Here is a 23,192-nt window from a genome sequence, read left to right on the forward strand (position 1 = left end):
CCCTTCTTGACATTCTCTATCTCTTGAATGGTAAGATAATAAAGATGAAAATGGGAAGAAACAATAAGTGTAACTAAATTGTAAATAGTATTTGACAGCATCTGACTTATTCTCCAAAAAGAAGAAAGAACACGAAATTCATAGCACCTCCATATAAGGAAATTAAGAGTCTCATTAATCAGAGTATAGATGAACAAATTATGATACATTATTATAATATAATACTATCATATTGTAAGATATGACAATAAAAATAGTTTAGGAGAATCCAGGGAAGAATTATGTGAACTGATGCAGAATAAAATGAACTAAAATTAAAAAGTAAATTTATACAACTGTATTTTAAAGATGAATACATTAAACATTTATCTTCTTTTATCAAAGCAATGGCCAATCACAATTCCAGCTGACTGATGATGAGTGTGCTACTATTACAAAGATGACAAATGTTGATAATTCCTGGAAAAGTAGTCATGATCTGGATTCAAGAGGCAGAATGAGATATATGCTTTTGGAAAAGGACAAGGTGAGAAACATTTTTTTTTGGTTATGTGTATTTGTTATTCAGATTCACTTTTCCCCCTTCAGTATAAGTGAGAGAAAAGAAATGTGTGTTAACTGAATATTTAATATTAAAAGAATAAAAATGGTATTCAACAAATCATAAAAGTAGGTTTAAGAGATAAAGACAGACAAGGGAAAGAGAATGAAATGACAGTTTTCTGGAGTCACTCTCACAGAGTCATAAGTAGTTGAACTAGAAGTCTTACAATGAATTCTGCTGGGCTAATCAGATTGATTTCTTCATGAAATTAGCTTCTACAAAATGAGGTCATTCATCTGGATACAAACTTCTGCTGCTCGATACTTGAGAAAGTATTTGAATCTCAGAGAAGCATAACTCAGGGAATTGAACAGAAGGCTTTAGGCTTAAAAGGAGGTTGGCACTACAGCAAAAGAGATAAGCAATCCCAAATTAGGATTACAGGTTTATACATTATAATCCTTTGCCTTTAATTATGATATTTATTACTGTGAATGCATTTTGATGTATCCTAAAAGAAAAAAGTAATAAATAGCATCAAATGAAAAAAAAATTCCTTGAAATAGAACACTCAAATTAATGTTATTGAAATAGAAGCCAGAATGAGGAAGACAGAAATATTAAATATGCCAATTTTATGACTTGGGAAATGAAAGTTTAATGCAAATAAAAGAGAGAAATATAAAAGAAAAACAAAAGCAAAATCAAATAATTTAGAATTGGGTTGAAAGAAGGGAGAAGAGGGGGTAATATTATTTCAGGATTGCAGAAATTCAACAAAATATAAAAGATGATATGAAGCTGATTGATATGTTCCATTTAACAATTATTGTAAAGCAAACATTAATACATATTTACTAGTATCAATGGAAAATTATAAAATTTGATCATATGATATAAAAGTATCACAAATGGACTTCTGGGTGAGCATGGTGGCAGTCTAAACACAGGTCACTTCCTCTCCCCAGCACACACTGACAAGGACTAGCCCAAAAGACCTTAAGAATCATTTTCAGAGGAGCATAGGAGCTGTTCAATAGGGTGAAGCATTGAAGGTGCATGGAATTGGGGCTTTTCCAGTCTATTAGAGGGTGAAAGGGCTACCACCCAAATGCGAGCCAATCCACCCTCCCCCACTCCCACCTACAGAGCCAGAGCCAGCGCAGCCAAAAGGAGGGAACAAGGGGCACCTCTGGAGTGAGCAAGGGAGACCTCTGGGTCCTTGGGAGATGACTAGGACTGCGGGGGACCCACCCATGAAAGCAGCTAGGCAGGAAACCCCAGCTTGTGAGAGAGCACAGACTTTAGGTGCCTAGAGCAACCATGCCTGCCAGAACCAGGGAGTGAGTGAGGAGTACTTCTAGTGCAACCAAGGGGGCACTTCTAGGTCCTTGGGAGGTGACTAGGACAACCGGAAAACCATCCCTGAAAGCAGCTAGACGAGAAACCTAGGAAAGCAGGAGAGCGCACACCTTGAGCGCACCTGGGAAGGTAGCACCGAGAATAGCTGCAAAGGACCATGGAAATTTGAGAGCTTGCCTCAGGCAAAATCCTTACTCCTTAACTCCATACACAGAAAACCTGCTAAGCTGACTCAGATTTCTGACTAAAAAGGAAAGGGAAAACATGCAGAAAAAAAAATGGATAATTGTGCACAGCAACCTCAAAATCCTTCCAAAAAACAAAAAACAAAAACAAAAAGAAGGCTGTGACCCTCGAGAATTTTTACAGAGGAAAAACCCAATAGGCAGAGGAAATACTGGAAGAAACTCAAACAAAGGCAAAACCTAAAAAAAAAAACGGAAATTGTCCACAAGCCTTGGAAGAATCTCAATTGGAGCCTATCAAAAAGATGGAAACCTTCTGGAAGAGAAGTGGGAAATGGTTAAAAAAAAATGAAGAAATCACAGCTGAATACCAAAAGGTTAAAGCAGAAAACCAAAAGCTTATAACAGAAAACCAGGACTTAAGGACGAGAATTGAGCAACTGGAAACCAATGATCTTGCAAAACAGCAAAAATTAATAAAGCAAAGTCAAAAGATTGACAAAATGGAAGAAAACATAAAATATCTCACTGACAAGGTGAAAGATCAGGAAAACAGAGGAAGGATAGACAATCTGAGAATTATTGGTCTACCTGAAAAGCCAGAAATAAACAGAAATATTGATACCATACTACAAGAGATCATCCAAGAAAACTGTCCTGAAGTTCTTGAACAAGGGCAAAATAGACATGAAAAGAGTTCATAGAACACCCTGTACACTAACCCCCCCCCAAAAAAACTCCCAGAAATGTAATTGCCAAATTTCAGAGCTTTCAAGCTAAGGAGAAAATCCTACAAGAAGCCAAAGAGAAACAATTGAGATAGAAAGAAACACCAATCAGGATCACACAAGACCTGTTAGCTTCCAAACTAAAGGACCGCAAGGCCTGGAACACGATATTCAGAAAGGCAGGAGAACTAGGTCTTCAACCAAGAATCACCTATTCATCAAAACTGATCATATACTTCCAGGGGAAAGTATAGGCATTCAATAAAATAGAATATTTCCAAGTATTTGTAAGGAAAAAACCAGAACTAAGTGTAAAGTTTGATATCCAAAAATAAAGATCAAGAGAAACATGAAAAGGTAAATATGAAAAAGAGGGAAAAGGAGAAAATTTTTTTTGTTTTTTTTTTATTCAAACTCTCTTTTTTAAGGGCTACAATTAGATCAAATCATATATATTAATATATGGGGAAAATATTATTTGTAACTCTCAAAAATGTTTTCATTATTATAGTAAATAGAAGAATCATTCATAAGAAAAGATTGCTGCACTAAAGGCTATAATATGATATGCAAAAAAAGGGTAGGGGGATCGATGATGGTACTGAGATACTTTAAGAAATAAAATGAATAGAATAATCTTTGTCACACAAAGATACAGGTGGGAAGGGGAGGGGAAGAATATGCTTATAAGAGGAAGAGGAAGAGGAAGAGAGTGCTAATGGGTAATACTCTAATATTACTCTCAGAGAAATCAATTCTGAGAGGGAAGAGCATCTAGATCCATTGGGATCTTGAAGTCTATCTTATCCTACAAGGTAAGGAAGAAGGGAAAACTAAGGGGGTTGGGGGAAGGAAGTTTAAAAAAAAGGGAGGGAAGGAGAGGGGGGAAGGAACTTAACAGACCTTAAAAAAACAAGAAGGGAACAAAAAGGTAGAGGCCAAAAAGGGAAGCATATCAAGGGAGGGGAATAGGGGAACTGACTAAAAGTAAACCACTGGTTTAAAAGGATATAGCAAAAGAAGAAAGGTCAGAACTAGGAGAGGATATCAAAATGGTAGGGAATTCAAAAGTGACCATCATAATTTTGAATGTGAATTGGATGAATTCACCCATAAAACATAGATGAATATGACAGTGGATTTGAATCCAGAATCCTACCATATGTTGTCTATAAGAAACACACATGAAGCTAGTAGATACTTACAAAGTTATAATTAAAGGGTGGAGGAAGACCTATTGGGCCTCAACTGACAGAAAGAAGGCAGGATTTGCAATCATGATATCTGACAAAGCCAAAGTAAATATAGACCTGATTAAAAGGGATAGGGAAGGTAAATACACCCTGATAAAAAGGATAATGATAATGAGGAAATATCACTAATCATCATGTATTCACCAAAAGGTATAGCACCCAAATTTCTAATAGAAAAACTACTAGAATTGAAGGAGGAAATAGATAGTAAAACTATACTAGTGGGAGACCTGTACTTATCACTACCAAATTTAGATAAATCAAATAAAAAAAATAAATAAGAAAAAAAGAGGTGAATGAAATCTTAGAAAAATTAGTTAATAGATATATGGAGAAAAATAAATAAGACAAAAAGGAATACACCATCTTTTCAGTAGCATGTGGCACATTTAAAAAGATTGACCATATACTAGGTCATAAAAACATGGCATACAACTGGAGAAAAAATAAATGCAAACTTTTCAGAACATAAGGCAATAAAAATAATGATCAGTAAGGGTACATGGAGAGCCAAATCAAAAATTAATTGGAAATTAAATAATATGATTCTCCAAAATAGACTAGTCAGAGAACAAATCATAGAAACAATTAATAATTTCATTGAAGAAAATGACAATGAGGAGACATCCTTTCAAACTCTATGGGATGCAGCCAAAGCAGTACTCAGGGGAAAATTTATATCCATGAGTTCATATATTAACAAATTAGGGAGGACAGAAGTCAATGAATTGGACATGCAAATCAAAAAACTTGAAAGTGAACAAATTAAAAAGCCCCAGAAGAAAACCAAATTAGAGATCCTAAAAATTAAGGGAGAAATTAATAAAATAGAAAGTAAGAGAACTATTGAACTAATAAATAAGATAAGAAGCTAGTATTTTGCAAATCAAACAAAATGGACAAAATATTGGTCAATCTAATAAATAAGAGGAAAGAAGAAAATCAAATTAACAGTATCAGGGATGGAAAGGGAGAACTCACCTCCAATGAAGAGGAAGTTAAGGCAATTATCAAAAGCTATTTTGCCCAACTATATGGCAATAAATATGTCAATCTAGGTGATATGAATGAATATTTACAAAAATATAAATTCCCTTGATTAACAGAAGAATAAATAGAATTCTTAAATAATCCCATATCAGAAAAAGAAATTGAACAGGCCATCAAAGAACTCCCCAAGAAAAAATCCCTATGGCCTAATGGATTCACAAGTGAATTCTATCAAACATTCAATGAATAGCTAATCCTAATACTATACAAACTGTTTGACATAATAAGTAAAAAGGGAGTTCTCCCACATTCATTTTACAAAACAAATATGGTACTGATACAAAAGCCAGGCAGGCCAAAAACAGAGAAAGAAAACTACAGACCAATTTCCTTAATGAACATAGATGCAAAAATCTTAAATGGGATAATAGCAAAAAGACTCCAGCAATAAGGGTTATTAACTATGATCAGGTGGGATTTATAACAAGAATTCAAGGATGGTTCAATATCAGGAAAACTCTACACATAATTGGCCATATCAACAAGCAAACCAACAAAAATCACGTGATTATCTCAATAGACGCAGAAAAAGCTTTTGACAAAATACAACACTCATTCCTATTGAAAACACTAGAAAGTATAGGAATAGAAGGGTCTTTCCTAAAAAAAATGAACAGTTCCTATCTAAAACCATCAGCCTTCTGCAATGGGGATAAACTGGATGCAATCTCCATAAGATCAGGAGTGAATCAAGGATGCCCATTATCACCTCTATTATTTTACATTGTATTAGAAACACTAGCAGTTGCAATTAGAGAAAAAAAAGTAATTGAGGGTATTAAAATTGGCAATGAGGAGACCAAGCTATCACTCTTTGTGGGTGACATGATGGTCTAGTCTACTTAAAGAATTTTAGAGAATCAACTAAAAAGCTAGTGGAAATAATCAATAACTTTAGCAAAGTTACAGGATACAAAATAAACCCAAATAAGTCTTCAGCATTTCTATCTATCTCTAACACATCACAGCAGCCAGAATTAGAAAGAGAAATTCCATTGAAAATCACCTTAGACAAAATAAAATGCTTAGGAATCTATCTGCCAAGACAAACACAGGAATTATATGAACACAACTACAAAAAAAAACTTTCCGCACAACTAAAACAGATTTTAGCAATTGGAAAAACATTAACTGTCATGGGTAGGATGAGCTAATATAATAAAAATGACCATCGTACCTAAACTTATCTACTTATTCAGTGCCATACCCTTTGAACTTCCAAAAAACTTTTTTACTGAATTAGAAAAAAACATATCAAAGTTCATTTGGAAGAACAAACTATCAAGGATATCCAGGGAAACAATGAAAAAAATGCAAAGGAAAGTGGCCTTGCAGTCCCAGATATCAAACTATATTATAAAGTACTGGTCATCAAAACAATTTGGTACTGGCTAAGAGACAGAAAGGAGGATCAGTGGAATAGGCTTGGTGTAAATGATCTCAGCAAGACAGTTTACGACAAACCCAAAGACCCCAGCTTTTGGGACAAAAATCCATTATTTGATAAAAACTGCTGGGAAAATTGGTAGGCAGGGTGGGAGAGATTAGGTTTGGATCAACATCTCACACCCTACACCAAGATAAACTCAGAATGGGTGAATGACTTGAACATAAAGAGGGAAACAATAAGTAAATTATGTGAACACAGAATAGTATACGTCAAAACTTTGGGAAGGGAAAGATTTTAAAACCAAGCAAGACTTAGAAAGAGTGACAAAATGTAAAATAAATAATTTTGACTAAATCAAATTAAAAAGTTTTTGTACAAACAATGTAACTAAAATCAGAAGGGAAACAACAAATTGGGAAATAATCTTTATAACCAAAACCTCTGACAAAGGTTTAATTACTCAAATTTACAAAGAGCTAAATCAATTGTACAAAAAAATCAAGCCATTCTCCAATTGATACATGGGCAAGGGACATGAATAGGCAGTTTTCAGATAAAGAAATCAAAACTATTAATAAGCACAAGAAAAAGTGTTCTAAATCTCTGATAATCAGAGAGATGCAAATCAAAACAACTCTGAGGTATCACCTCACACCTAGCAGATTGGCTAACATGACAGCCAAGGAAAGTAATGAATGCTGGAGGGAGTGTGGCAAAGTCGGGATATTAATTCGTTGCTGTTGGAGTTGTGAATTGATCCAACCATTCTGGAGTGCAATTTGGAACTATGCCCAAAGGGTGCGAAAAGTCTGCCTACCCTTTGATCCAGCTATAGCACTGCTGGGTTTGTCCCCCAAAGTGTTAATAAATAAAAAGTCTTGTACCATAATATTCATAGTTGTGCTGTTTGTGGTGGCAAAAAACTGGAAAATGAGGCGATGCCCTTCATTTGGGGAATGACTGAACAAATTGTGGTACATGTTGGTGATGGAATACTATTGTGCTCAAAGAAAGAATAAAGTAGAGGAATTCCATGTGAACTGGAACAACCTCCAGGAATTGATGCAGAGTTAGAGGACCAGAACTAGGAAAACATTGTACACAGAGACTGATACACTGTGGTACAATCAAATGTAATGGACTTCTCCATTAGTTTCAATGCAGTGATCTTGAACAATCTGTAGGGATCTATGAGAAAAACACTATCCACAAGCAAAGGACAAACTGTGGAAGTAAAAACACCAAGGAAAGGCAACTGCTTGACTACAGGGGTCGAGGGGATATGATTGGGCATGTACACTCTGAATGAACATACTAGTGCAAATACCAACAACATGGAAATAGGTTCTGTTCAAGGACACATGTGATACCCAGTGGAATCGTGCCTCAGCTTTGGGAGGGGTGGTGGGAGGAGAGGGAGGAAAAGAAAATTATTTTTGTATCCAGTGAATAATGTTTGAATGTGAAAAAAATAAATAAAAGCATCACAAATGAAAAAAAGAAAAACAATGAATGTACTCAAATCTGTTCTGCTATTCTGACTCTTCTTTTTGGTTTTAAATATTTAGTCCCAAAATCCAAAAGACTGAGTGTATCCTCTGTGAAGGATACACAGAGAACAATGACTGAATTAAATATAATCATAAGCTCAGATAAATAATCATAGTCCTTGAAAGGGGGAAAAGATAGACTATTAAAATTACAGGTACATTTTTGAAATAAAGCAAAGTATTTAGGGAGCCAAGTTTTTAAAGCAGAGTGTTTTAGTGTGATTTGATTGGAGGGGGGAATGGAGGGGGTTGGTGAAACAAGTTTAGTAAATAGAGTGGTTGTACTAAATGCTTTACTCATATGGAAAGACTATTTAAAGTGCATTAGTTGAGTGCTCAGATTGATTAGATCAATAGAAGCTAGGTTGGGTAGGTATCTCCTCCCCTTTTTGTTTTCAGGATGACTGTTTTGTTTTTTGTTTGGTTTCTTTTGGTGCAGTTTACATTAGGTTTTTAAAGGCTTCTCTGGTTCTAGGCCCATACTAAATGAATCTTAGAACTGGTGAAGTAAATAATGAGGAAATCATGAATTCAGATTTAATCTTGTACAGTGTGTAATTAGAATCTGTTCCCCAGAATTCTCTTTCCCAGTTTCCCATTTTTCATTCTCACATTAAGTGCTTATTCTTTGAAGATAAAGTTGTGGGTATAGCTCCTCTCTCTCTCTTCTTCCAGGAACCTGGCTATGGAGGCTAGGTGGAGAGTTTGGCAGGAAGGTTTACTCATGTGGTCATACTTGAGCTTTGTACTTCTATTTTTTTTTTCATTTCTTCTACTTCAAGTGATTACTAATAAATCTTATAAAATATAATATTTGGAGTTATTGAACATTAATTTAAATCTTAAATTTTTTGAAAAGCCAGATGGGACAGAATCCTTGATCTTCTTTTAAGATAGCCTTTGAGTAAAGATAGGGAGTAGATTATTTTGAGAAAACCATGTTTCTCTCCTGCCATGGCCCTTTTTAATCTCTCCCTGAGGGGAACTCCCTTTGCAGTCTTCCTGGGGCAGGAGACCTGAAGTGGCATCTCCATCTGCCTGCTTTGGTTTGTAGGACTTAGTCTGGGGGTACTTGCAGAGCCTGGAGACACTTCCCACCTGCTTTGTCTTTTGAGTGAGGTATCTTTCCTGCACAGAAGGTAAAGTATAAATTTCCCTTATATTATTAACAGCTGAGTGGCCTGCATTGCCCCCCTGCCTTTCACAGCCCCCAAACTCATAACTGGGCGGATTTAGCACCATTAGTTTCCTGTTGGCTTGGAGTTGAGACAATCTTCAGCTCAGCACATAAGCATAACAAGCTGGAGATCTTGGGCCTTTTCCATGATGCCCACTCCACCCTCCTTCTAGCTTCCAAGCCTTTATTCTATACTCAAACACCCTTTTGTTCTCTCTGGTGTTTTTCCCCTAGGTGGGAGGTAAAGGAAGATAACTCTACAAAACTTCTTAACATTACTTACTACATTGTTTTTGTTTTTCCCTATAGGAAAGTCTATTTTGTTTTACCCCTTATCAAAAGTCATAGACCATATCTGAGTAGTAGTAATGCTAAAAAGCATGGTCCAAACTCTGATGGAACAATGTATTCCTTCCCTAAAACAGTTTTTGTTCACAAAGAATTTTACTGAGTTAGAACAGCTAACAAGTTCAGATTGGCTCTGTTTGATACTGTTCCTAGGTGTGTTTATGTTTATTGGAAATTTAACATTTTATTTACTTCTCCTCAAAAATAAACAGCTTAAAGTTAGCTTGCTAAAATTACAAACTCAACTGGACAACTTTGAAAAAATCTTGAGTGATCTCCAGATGCAAAATGAAGATTCCTATCCATCTATACCTCAGGATGATTATCTTCTCTCTCACCTTGTGCAATTTTTTGCCACCCTACCCCCTTGCCCAACTTCTTGAACCTGCCCTCCCCTGTCTCTTCTCCCCCATCTTCCTTGTTGCTTCTCCTCACCCACAACCCCAGCCCAATTCCTCTTGCCCTGTCTCCCCATCATCCCCAGATCAACCTCTCTCTCTCAGTTCACCCATTCTTCTCCCTACCCCTCCCCTTACTTACTCCACAGAAACACAAACATCCAGTCAAGAGACAAAAACCACAAATAATTCAATAAATTTCTATTCCCTTTAAGGGTAGTACCCACCTTAAATAAGGATGGAGACATCATTTCCCTTTGATACCATATACCCTTCACCTCCAATTATATTGAGAGATTCAAGCAAAATACCCCTTGCTTTGAAGATGAGCCTATTGTAATTATTAAAAAAAAAACTAGAAAATATTTATCTGACTTATGATCCTGGGTGGGTAGATGTGGAAAATTTGCTTCAAAATTTTTTGACAGAAAGATATATTAATAATATATATAATATATAAAAATAATAGTGTTTCTCTTGTTAAAAAAAAGCCCTGGAAAAGAAAGAGATTAACTGGCCCAAGGAAGGCCCTAAATGGAATGTTAATGAGGAAAAATATTATTTAAAATTATGACAGACTAAAGAAAAATTAGTAAAAGCAATGAGATATTGTTCTGATAGGCTGGGTACTGTAGCTAGGGGATTTGCAATGTTGATTGACAGTCCTCAAGCCAAGATTCTACAGAGCTGACTGGGTCAGGAATCTAAGTTGGTTGGGCAGCTAACAACTGACTTTCTGATGCTGGGATTCAGACACAGAAGCTGTGCGCCAGTCTCCCTGAAGAAATCACCTTTGGAATAATAAAGTGGAGAAGTTCCATGGAGACTGGAACAACCTCCAGGAAGTGATGCAGAGCGAGAGGAGCAGAACCAGGAGAACATTGTACACAGAGACTAATACACTGTGGTATAATCGAACGTAATGGACTTCTCCATTAGTGGCGGTGTAATGTCCCTGAACAACTTGCAGGGATCCAGGAGAAAAAAACACCATTCATAAGCAAAGGATAAACTATGGGAGTGGAAACACCGAGAAAAAGCAACTGCCTGAATACAGAGGTTGAGGGGACATGACAGAGGATAGACTCTAAATGAACACTCTAATGCAAATACTATCAACAAAGCAATGGGTTCAAATCAAGAAAACATCTAATGCCCAGTGGACTTACGCGTCGGCTATGGGGGGTGGGGGGGGGAGGAAAAGAAAATGATCTATGTCTTTAACGAATAATGCTTGGAAATGATCAAATAAAATATATTAAAAAAAAAAAAAGAAATCACCTTTGAAGCTGCCTGATTTGGATTATCCTCAAGAACAAAGTTGAGTGTGAGTTCCCCATTCACTCTGGTGGACAGAAATTATTTGGGTGTGAACTTCCTACCTTCCTGGATCCTGTAAGGACCTTTCAGTCTGACCCTACCAATGACTCAAGTTTGTGAGAATTTGGGCCCCTTTTGGATTTTATCCTTTATTTACCCTTTAGTTAGTTAGGTTAAGCTTAGATTAGATACCTTAGTAAGTTAAATATCTGGGTGGGTAATAGTAATTTGGGCCCTCAACCCTTGTCATTTCTTTACCCTTTTAGTTAACTGTTTTATACAATTGTGTGATCATTTACTTAAAACCCTTCCTTTACCCAAATTCCCCATGTAACAGTACATGGGCAAAGTTTGAGAGTCTTATGCAATTAGAGGAGGAAAATCCCTCACAGTTTATAGGTAGAATTATTGAGCTGGGTGGTAGAAACATAGATCTAGGTCTCTCCAAAGAGAGAGATGTCAGGCAAATTAGTAGATGGTTTGTAAATAACTGTTGCAAATTGGTCAAAGATTATTTTAAGACAAACTGCCCAAATTGGGCTAATATGGACTTTGAGGAATTGAAGAGAGTTGCAGTTTATGTATCTAAAGGCCACAAACATAAAAATGAGGACACTAATGGATTAGTAGAGACATTAAGGAAGGAAATAAAGGTTTTGACTGACAAATTTGATAAAGAAAAATCAGGTCAAACAGAGGCCATTGCCCCTTTAGAGGAATCCAAAAATCAATCATTAATACTTCTATGGAAAAGGGTGTCACATAATGAAGAATTGTAAGAAGTGGAATCAGATGTTTAGAAATAATAACAATTATAGAAATAATAATCCAAATGAGGCTAATGATAACTCACACCAAAGTGCCCAAAATGAAGCTCATCCATTCTATCCTCTGGGTGAAAATCCCCATAGGAGTGGGGGAACCTAGAGAAATAGCCAAGGATTTTTATAAATGCATGAGGAAAGGAAAGGGAGCTGGAATCAGAGAGTGAAACCTTTGATTTCCCAGACCATGATATCTTAACACCATTTATCCCTATTCATTCTCCCCACCATAGTGATGAACATCATGTAACCCTGAAATTTGGAAATACATGTTATGATTGCCTCTTACACTGGAGCCTCCAGATATGTTTTGATGAGTACACCTGATTCTAACTGCAATGGATCCCTTGCTATGGGGAAATCACTAACCCCTTATAGCATTGACAAAAAATTCAGACCCTGAACTACTTAGATTAGAGGCAGAACAACTGTCAGCTCGTTCTAACTTAAAACGGGCTATCCTGTCTCCCCAAGCTGTAGGCATCCCAGATTACAACAAGCATTTACTTTGTATGTACATGAACAGAGAGAGGTAGCTTCAGGTATTTTAAGTCAAACTTTGGGACCTACTCAGTACCCAATTGCTTATTATTCAGCCCAGATGAACCCAGTGGCTTCAGGAGTACCACCATGTCTTAGAGGTATAACTGCCACAGTCTTGCTAGTAACTAAACCTGCTGGTTTAATCTTGGGATGCCTTTTAACCATAATGTGGCCACATGAAGTTGAATCACTGTTGCTAAGACATAGAACACAGGCATTTTCTGACCAGAGACTTGCAAGGTACAAGCTAAACTTGTTAGGTAATAAAAATATTACCTTAAAATTCTATACTGTTCTAAATCCTGCAACCTTGCTTCCAGATTTTTACTAGTTTCAAGAGAACCATTACACAGCTGTGAATCCTTAGTGTCCATGGCTGAAAAACCTCTTGATAATCTCCTGGACACTCCTTTAGACAAATCAGATTTAGTCTTATTCACAGATGGTTCTTCTTTTATAAGGGATGGTATATATTACACTGGAGAAGCTATAGTCAAAGAATTTTCCACTCTGTGGTCAGTTTCACTGCTGTCAAATATAAGTGCTCAAGGTGCAGAACAGATAGCTCTAAAACATGCCTGTATAATTGTCAAAGATAAGAAGGCAACTATTTACACAGACTCTAGATATGCATTTGGAATATGTCATGCAGTGTGTATGCTATGGCTTCAAAGCTAACATCAGCTGGAAAATGTATAGCAAATGCAGAAGTTATTAATGAAGATCTTTCTGCTCTTCAGTTCCCTGAAGCCCTGGTTATACTTCATTGCCATGCCCATACAGGTGGCACTGACCCTGTCTTTAGAGAGAATGACTAGGCAAATACTGCTATAAAGCTAGTAACCTTAGAATGGCCTGAGTGAATTGTAACATTGGCAACTACTAATGATTTAAAGTTGTCCCTTTGTTATAATGAAAAGGAAGTGAAAAAAATGGTAGAATAAATTTAAAGCAAGATTTGATAAATGGAGTATGGTTATCATCTGAAGGAAAACCCCTACACCCTAAAAGTTTTTATCACCAAATTTGCTCACCCATTCACAAAAATGGTAACTTTGGATCCCAAGGCATTGTAGACTCTGTTAAATATAGTAAGGGCTAAGTCAAGATGGCAAGGTAGAGGCAGCAAAAATTCAAACATCTGTAAACCTTTCCATACCAATTATAAATTAAATGCTCCTAGCTGACTGAAAATCAAACCTAACAATTTAAAAGGTATGTCCCCCAAAAGCCGGAATTCAAGAACACTCAGGTTTAAGGGGAAGGGAGAAGGAAGATCCCAGGAACCCCCCCTACCTAGAGCTCTAAGCCTACAGTAGCAGCTGGAACCTCTGGGTGGGCAAAGGTGCTAGTCTGGAGGGAGTACCTTGTGGGCAAAGCTGTGACAGGCTTAGAGTGTCGAAAATAGGTGGTGGGGAAGGAGTTAGAGAAGGAGCACAGAGCAGGCAGCCTAGTTTTGGCAACAGAGTCACTCCATATTGCTGCCCCCTTCCAGAAGGTTTTGGCCTCAGGGCACATCCAGCCCAACCCAGGTGGTCTTAATCCCATGAACAGTCTTCAGAGAGCAGGGAAGCAAAATCTCCAATACCCCTCCCCCACAGACTGCACTGAGAGACTTGCTGACAAAATTCCAAGAGGGAAGACTGACAGTAAAACCCAAAAACAAACAAAAAAAATGAGAGGAGCAAGAGCACAGACAACTGCAGGGAGTGAAAAAGGGGTAAACATGACCAAACAACAGAAAAAGAAAAAAGAAATTACAATCAACAGCTTCTATGCTGGCAATGGACAAAGAGCAAATGGAACAGAGCAGGAGGAAACACCAAGCAATAAAACAGAAAACACAGTGCATTGGACACAGGTTTTGGAAGAACTCAAAATACAATTCAAAACACAATTAAGAGAGACTGAAGACAGTTGGGAAAAGAACTTAAAAACTAAGATAAGTCATCTGGAAACAGAGGCACTTGAACTAAAATGAGAAAATAGTGTCCTGAAAGCCAAAATCAACCAGCTTGAAAATGAAGCAAAGGAGATGAAAGATGAAGCAAAGAAGATGAAAGATGAGGTAAAGGAGATGAAAGACGAGATAAAGAGGATGAAAGGTGACCTCCAAAGAAAATCAGACCAGAAGGAGAAGGATGACTAAAAAGGCAGGGATGAAATCCAGTCTTTAGAAACCAGAACACAGCATCTAGAATTAAGTGATCTGACAAGGCAGTAGGACACTATAAAACAATATTTAATGAATGAAAAAATTGAGGAAAATATGAAGCATCTCATTCACAAAACAGAAGATTTAGAAAATTGTTTCAGGAGAGAAAACTGATTATATTCTTATAGGGGAAAGTATGGTCATTTAATAAAATAGAAGAATTCCAAGTATTTGTAAAGACCAGACCTGAACAGGAAATTTGATGCCCAAGCACAGAATTAAAGAGAATTATCAAAAGGCAATTAAAAAAGAGGGAAAAAAGAAAAACAAAACAAAACAAACAGAAAAAGTGCCTTTGATCTAGCCTTAGCATTGCTGGATTTGTGCCCCAAAGAGATAATAAGGAAAAAGACTTGTACAAGAATATTCATAGCTTCACTCTTTGTGGTGGCAAAAAAACTGGAAAATGAGGCAGTGCCCTTCAATTGGGGAATGGCTGAACAAATTGTGGGATATGTTGGTAATGGAATACTATTGTGCTTAAAGGAATAATAAAGTAGAGGAATTCCATTGGAACTGGAACAACCTCCAGGAATTGATGCATAGAGAAAGGAGGAGAACCAGGAGAACATTATACAGAGAGACCGATATACTGTGGTACAATTGAATGCAAAGGACTTCTCCATTAGTGGCAATGCAGTGATCTGAACAACTTGGAGGGATCTATGAGAAAAAACACTATCCACATTCAGAGGAAAAACTATGGGAGTAGAAACACAGAAGAAAAAACAACTGCTTCAATTCATGGGTGGAGGGGATATAGTTGGGTATGTAGACTCTAAATGAAAATCCTAATGCAAACACCAACAACATGGAAAGAGGTTTAGATCAAGGACACATGTAATACCTGATGAAATTGCACATTGGCTGCGGGAAAGGTGGGAGGAGGGAAGGGAGGGACATAATATAATTCTTGTAACCAAGGAATAATGTTCTAAATTGACTAAATAAATTAACTTAAATTTTAAAAAAAAAACTGACTGTAAAAAAAAAAGAATATGGATAGCCCCTGATATAACAACCATAGCCTCTGAAGTATGTGAAGCCTGCTCTACCTGCCAAGCATCTAATCAACATGCCTTTCATGGCAAAGCTTTTGGTGTGTATCCTCTGGCTAATACACCTTTTGAACACCTATAAATTGATGTTATAAATATGCCAAAAGCTGAACAACATAAATTTTTTCTACTCATAGTGCATCAACTAACCAGATGGCCAAAAGGGTTTCCTACCACTGGAGCCACAGTGGCTTTTGTTGCCAAGGTATTTATAAAAGAGATTATTTTTCTCTTTGACCTGCCCGCATGAATTTATTCAGACAGAAGAACTCATTTTGCTAATTCAGTTTTGTCTCAGATTTATTCTTGTTTGGAGATAACTCCCAAATTCTGTGTACATCTCCATAGCTTAGGCCAAGTTGAGAGAATGCATAGAGATCTTAAAAGTATGACTGGCAAATTGTACACTGAGACTCATTTAAAATGGCCTGAAATTCTCCCTCTAGCTCTATTTTATCTTAGAAGCAGGCCCAGGGGAGATCTACACATCTCACCTTTGAGATGCTTTTTTGGACACCTCCCTATACAGGCTAAGGTTTCTCTCCTGCATATACATCATTACTAGGGGGAGACACTTCTATTGCCTCATATATACAGGATTTACAAATCAAATTGTGAGAACTCCATGAATCTGGAGCTGTTATACAAGCAGGACCTATAGACTTCTTGCTCCATCCAGACTGTAAGGTGTACATAAAGAACTTCCAGCACACTGGGACAACTCAGCCTGCATGGGAAGGTCCGTTTCAAGTACTACTAAACTACTAACCATTCCAACAGCTATAAAAATGGGAGAAAAGGACTCTTGGATCCAATGCTCACATGTAAAGAGAGAATCTTCTACAGATAATGAGTGACCATATCCTGTCATGATTATTATATCTGCTGACTGTTTTAATATTTAATTTTGTTTCTAAGTATATATACATATATATATATGTATATAAATATAAATTTAATCTGTAATATTCTGTGACACTATGTCACTTTATATTACTATGTTTTGGCTCTTAGGTATATATTCTGTTGTACTGTCTTTAATTGTACTGTCCTATGTCTGGACTGTAGAAAATACCATTATAAAAATCCATAAACTCATTGGACAAATCCTGTGTTAGTTTCCTTGGGAGAAGTTGATGTGCTCTTATGATTTGGGGGATTTTGGTATTTCTTTGAATGTGCATTAACTGCTGTACTACTGTTTTAAAAAAAACTGTTACTTGGTGAATTGGTTACATGGGCATTCACAATGTGGATCATGGCCAAGTTAAAAATGAAATGGATTTCATGGGGGCGGGGGGGCGGGGAACATTTGTATTGTGCCTCTACATGGCTGACACTTTTTTATGGAATATGAGCTATATAGTTTTGATTTTTAAAATTTTATTTTTTGCTTTTCCTTGTATGTGAAATAGAGTATTTAATTTTTTTCTCTCATTGTTTGTACTAGAAGCACATGTTACCAATATTAATGTTTTTTTTTATTTTGCACTAGAATAAATTTAAAATGTCCATTAGCACTAATGTCAATTCATACCCAAAAGCTTTAGACTTTGGAAACATTCCATTGATTGTTAAATATTATGGGACTTTTATTAATGATTGTGTCTGATTCCAGGAGAAGGGGATCACAAAAGAGCCACTGAACAGTGCCAAAGAGCACAAAGTTAACCTGCACAGTGCCTAGGATCACAAGGTCAAGGAGACCAACCGATACCATAGGGATTGATGAGATTCTGCACCAAGACAGTGGATTTGAAATTATTTGGGGTTTGAGGAAGAAACTGTTTGACACCCTCAGATGTAGGATTCCCTCTTATCAGATCTAGACTTCTACCAAATCTGGATCCGTTTAGCTGCCATTTTGGCTCCCCTATACCTGAAAGAAAAGGTGAAATGAGTCCAGGGAATGATATTTCCATTCTGCTTCAAGATCTAGTTCTTTATCTCTCTCTTTCATAGTATGGCAATTTTCTGTAGTCCTGGCTGCTGACTGGGTAAGTGCATAATTGCTACTACAGGCTTGTGGGACATAAAGCACTTTAGTCAGGCCCTTATTCAAATACCTGTTATGGTTTATTCTTCCTTACTTTCAATTTTTACACATGAGACTGATATTTTATGTTTCATCCAGAAGCTACTTTTTTCTCTTTGTTTTATGTTTTAAATTTTCTTTTGATTCAATATCCTGGGGTGATCTATGTTTTGGTCAACATCCTCCTCGGGGGGAATTATGCTATTCCCATAAAATTCTAGATTTATAAAAATTTTTCTTGTTTGAGAGCAATTTTAGGGTGAGAAACTTGCTACCTCCCCAAAACAAGAAAGTGAACTATTTGGAGAATGTGCCATAAAGAAACCTGCAGAAACCATACATTGTACCGAAAGATCCAGAATGAACTTTGGGATGTAGTGAATTGAATTGTGGTGGGTTGAATGCATTTATTTTGAATGTAAACTCTTATGCCAAAGGAAATTGCCCCTTATTGTTTTTTTTTTGTCAATGTGCCTAGCAATCATTGGCTTTGTTTTCTTTCTCTTTTACTTCCCTCTTATCCCCAAAATTATTGTAATTTCCCCTTAATGCAATATTGTATATACCTCTAGTTAAAGATCTTTAGAGATATAAGTTGGTTAGGTGTAATGATTCATTGGGGAAACTAAGAATGTATATCTGGGAGATTTCCACATGCTGGTTTCCCAATGGAATCACATGGGGAATTTTATAATTAGAATCTGCTCTCCAGAACTCTCTTTCCCAGCTTCCCATTTTCATTCTCATGTCATGTGCTTACACTTTGAAAATAAAGTTGTGGGTGTGGCTCCTCCCTCTCTCTATTCTTCCACAATCATGGTTATGGAGGCTGGGCAGAGAGTTTGGCAGGAAAGTTTACTCACATGGTCATACTTAAGCTTTATACTTCTATTTTTTATTTCTTTTACCTCAAGTGATTACTAATAAATCTTATAAAATATAATACTTTGAGTTATTGGAAATTAATTTCAAACTTACAATAGTCTATCTGGATTATATTCAACTTCTAATTTCCTTTTTCTAGAAAAATGAGCTTGAAGACACAGGAAAAATCAATAGTCTTTTTAAAATGATTACACAATTTTGATTCATGGCCTCATTAGTATTTTTGTTATCAGAATTTCCATCATGAGAAAATTTCATCTCACTTTAGTCTACTTTTCCTATAGAGTTTTACACTAAGTGATATAACTTCATTTTTTTTTTGTTTTACATCTTTGTTTCTAAATCTTAAGTGAAGATAAATTTTCCCTTCTTTTTCATAAAGGTCATGTGTGATCATTGGGGTTCTCATTTTCACTTTGTTAATTCATTCTTAGAACTGATCAGAATCAAGTCTAAATGAACACTTGTGTTTATTACTTCCTCTAACTTTTGACAAATAAAATCATCAACAGAGTAGGTTATGACCTACGTATTACAAGCTTTGCCTTAAGCAAAAAAAAAAAAGTTACAGCATATATCAATCAAGATAGTTAAAATCCCCAAACACTAGCATGTCATGCTGTTGTGCCAGCTTTGTGAGTTGTTTCTGGAACTCAATATGTATACTGACTTCACTCTTTGGGGTAGATAGCCTGCAGGACAATATCAGCCCACTGTGTCTAATCGCACTCTGACAAAAGCTTTTCCTGTCTCTTTCATGAATTTCCTCATGCCAACAGATTTCTTGATAAACTGAACTACTACTATATTGTCCTTTTTGCTTAAATATTTTTAAAATACAAATTCCCAGAACCATATTTTAAACATGAGTCATTCTACCTACAAAGTTGAATTAAACTGTTTAATATAAAATAAATATAAAATACTGTCAAGTATGAAAGAATAAATGAGCTTTTGTTAACAGCTATGTGCTAAGCATTGGGTATACAGAAAGTAAAAACAGTTCCTACCTCAAAGGAGAACATTCTCATAAATGGAAAATTATCCAGAGTAAAGTATAGGCCAAGAAATGACACTGTGGTCCAGGAAGTACATGACTAAGGAGCAAGGCCATAGAGGGATAAATTGGCACACCTAATATGAACACAACTATAAAGTTGATTTGTTCATGATTCACGATTCTAGAACTGGGCAGGTATGTAGAAGTGACAATATCTAGGAGATTACACACACACACACACACACACACACACACATGCATGCATGCACACACACACAGAGTATGTGTGTATGTATAGATATATTTTGGCTGCTAGGAGATAGACTGCTGGTCCTGATGTCAGGAACACTGAGTTTCCTAAGTTCAATTCCAACCTCAGTTATGTGAATCTGCGCAAGTTACTTAATCTTGTCCCTCTCAATATCTCCTCTATAAAATTAACTGGAGAAGGAAATGGCAACTCTTTATATCTGCTGTCTCCCCTGAACCCTACTTTGAGAAGGGGGTTCTCTCGTTTCCCCTCTCTGTACCAAAAGTCCAAACTTCCCTCGGTGTACAAACTCCCCTCTTTTATCTTTTTTTAATACATAACATACCTACATATATGTGTATATAAAACTACTAACCATATTCTACTCACTAATATTATAATTCATTGCTATTACAATATTATAACTCATTAATATTAGGATTACATTATAATCCACCAATATTATCCATTCCACTAATTTTATGCTATTCACGTTTCAATAGAAAGGACCTATTCTTTTTAAGATCCCAGTGTTTTGTTATGTACTACATCTTGCTGATGACAAGTGTTGGGAAAATTTAGAAATCACTATGACTCTCAGAGAATAGGCAGTCTTATATTTTGCATGTCTACCCTACTGACAATTTCATTAATCTAATAGTTAGAGCCAGAGTAGATTTATCTAATCAAAACATGTCTGAGCCCCTGCATTGTGGATATGTACCACTCCTTTCTGAATCATCTTAGTATTTTTCCTGAATCTTTAATAGAAATTTTGCTCCTTAAATTCCCCTCAAATTATTATTTAGGTAGGCTTATTTGTTCTATGATATTCCTCAAGGATAGCACTCTCTTATTTTTTAATGTGATACAATTTAATCTGAAAGCCTAATCAGTACTCATGTTGAATAAGTCTTAATAATGTATTCCCAGGAATAAGAGCCACATGCTTTCCCAAATTTCCTATTCTCCCAGTAGCATATGAGTATGTAATAGCCACACTAGAAATTCCTCAAAAGGAGAGATTCTTCTCTTGATCTGGAGGCCTGAGGCAAGATGGCAGCTTAGTAGCAGCAAAAGCTGAAACCACTCTGACTATCCCTCCAAACCAATCTTTAAAAACTGCCTCAAAATGATAAGTGTCAAAAATCAACAGCAAGATGAAGTGAGGGAGCATTCCTATGGAACACAATTTGATAGCTAGACAGAGAGAGTTGATTTTCATGGGGCAAGGGGGAAGCAGAAGCAAAACTGCACACATAGGTATGCTGATGGATCCTATCTGCCTCACTCCATTGAGTCAGATTCAGTGACTGGGCATAGACTAACTTTATCCTGGGAAGCAGATACACTAAAAACACCAACAAAAAATCAGTTGAAACCCATACCTTGAAATCTCAGATGCAGGCACCATTCCACAGTGATTTTCAGAAGTCCATAATACTGAGCCCTTTCAGGTATGCTCTGCTTTGATGAAGAAAACCCCAGGGCAAAATAGCTCACAGTGTCAATCTCTACAAGACAACAGAGGAGATAGAATCAGCAAGCAGCTTTTGGAATTCACAACCCACAGACCAAAAAAAAAAAGACTGGGAAAATGAGCAAACAGCAGAAGAAATATTTAACCCTCAAAAATGCATATGGGACAAAGGGTAAAGCACAAAATAAAGAGGGGATAATGAGATGGTGAGATCCAAGCAACCACAAGCAAATTATTTTTTAAAATGGAAATTTGTCTCAAGATATAGAAATACTCAAAAAGAAATTCAAAAATCAAATAAGAGAGTTTGAAGAAAAATCGGGAAAGAAATGAAAGCAATGCAAAAAGAAAATATCTTAAAAAGAAAAATTGATCAATTTTGGGAAAAGAGAAACAAAAATCCAATGAAGAAAACAGTGCCATGAATATTAGAATGAACCAAAAGGAAGAAAAGGAGGATCAAAATCTCATTGAAGAAATTAAGTTTTTAAAAATTAGAATTAGACAAAAAGAAGCTAAGAAACTTAATGAGACATGAAGAAACATTAAAAAAATAAAAAATGAAAATTAGAATAAAATATGAAATATCTCATTGAAAAATCAACTGACCTGAAAAAAATATATTCAGAAGGGAAAATTTAAGGATGATCGGGATAGCTGGAATTTGTAACCAAAAATAAATAAATAAAAGAATAGATGAAAGCCTGGACGTCATGTTACAAGAAATTATCTAAGAAAATTTCTCTAGTATTCTTAAACAAGAGGGTAAAATAGAAATTGAAAGAATATAGAATTCACTTCCCACAAAAAATCAAATGACAACTCCCAGGAATGTTACAGTGAAGTTCAAGAGCTTCTAGGCCAAATAGAAAATACTGAAAGCATTCAGAAAGAAATGATTCAAATATCATTGAGCCCCAGTTAGGATTACCCAGGATCTGGCAGCTTTCATATTGAAGACCAGAAGACTTGGAATATGATATTCTGGAAGGCAGGGGAATGGAGTTTAAAACAAAAAGTAACCTACCCATAAAAATAGACTATATTCTTTCAGGGGGAAATATGGTTATTTAATAAAATAGAAGATTTTCAAGAATTCTTAAGAAAAGTTGACATTTAAACAGAAAACAGAAAACAGAAAACAAAATACAAATGAACCAGAACAGGTTATTTAGAAAGAGAAAAAAAAGTTTTTCAATAAGGTCAAATTATTTATATTCCTATATGCAAAGATGATATCTGTAATTCTTAAAAATAATTATCATTATCATAGTAGATAGAAGTATACATAGACCAAGGGTAGGGTTATAAGCTTTTTAGGATGTTATGTTAAAAACACAAAAAGAGGATTGTACTAAGAGAAATGAGAAGAGAGAAGTAAAATGGGGTAAATCATATGACATAAATAGTTGTGGGGTGGAACTATTATAGTGGAGGGGAGAATGATGGTGGTGATGGCTAATGCTTAAATTTTGCACTTATTGAAATTGACTCAGAAAGGGAAGAAAAGCCAGATTCATTGGGGTATAAACTCCTACCTTACCCTACAGAGAAGTAGAAGGAAAATATGAAAGGGTGTGATGGGGATGGGAGTAAT

At 36.0% G+C, this 23,192-nt stretch overlaps 1 long non-coding RNA gene across 1 annotated transcript in view; it reads right to left on the minus strand.

Annotated features, from left to right (window-relative positions):
• LOC130459052 (uncharacterized) overlaps positions 1 to 21,988 on the minus strand; it is a 43,113-nt gene extending 21,125 nt beyond the window's left edge. The window contains exon 1 of the long non-coding RNA XR_008918325.1: positions 21,504 to 21,988. This is a non-coding gene — a long non-coding RNA (uncharacterized LOC130459052). The remainder of the gene's footprint in view (positions 1 to 21,503) is intronic.
• Positions 21,989 to 23,192: the final 1,204 nt, after the last annotated feature.

Source organism: Monodelphis domestica, chromosome 4, assembly GCF_027887165.1.
Source record: "Monodelphis domestica isolate mMonDom1 chromosome 4, mMonDom1.pri, whole genome shotgun sequence".
Lineage (NCBI taxonomy): Eukaryota > Metazoa > Chordata > Mammalia > Didelphimorphia > Didelphidae > Monodelphis > Monodelphis domestica.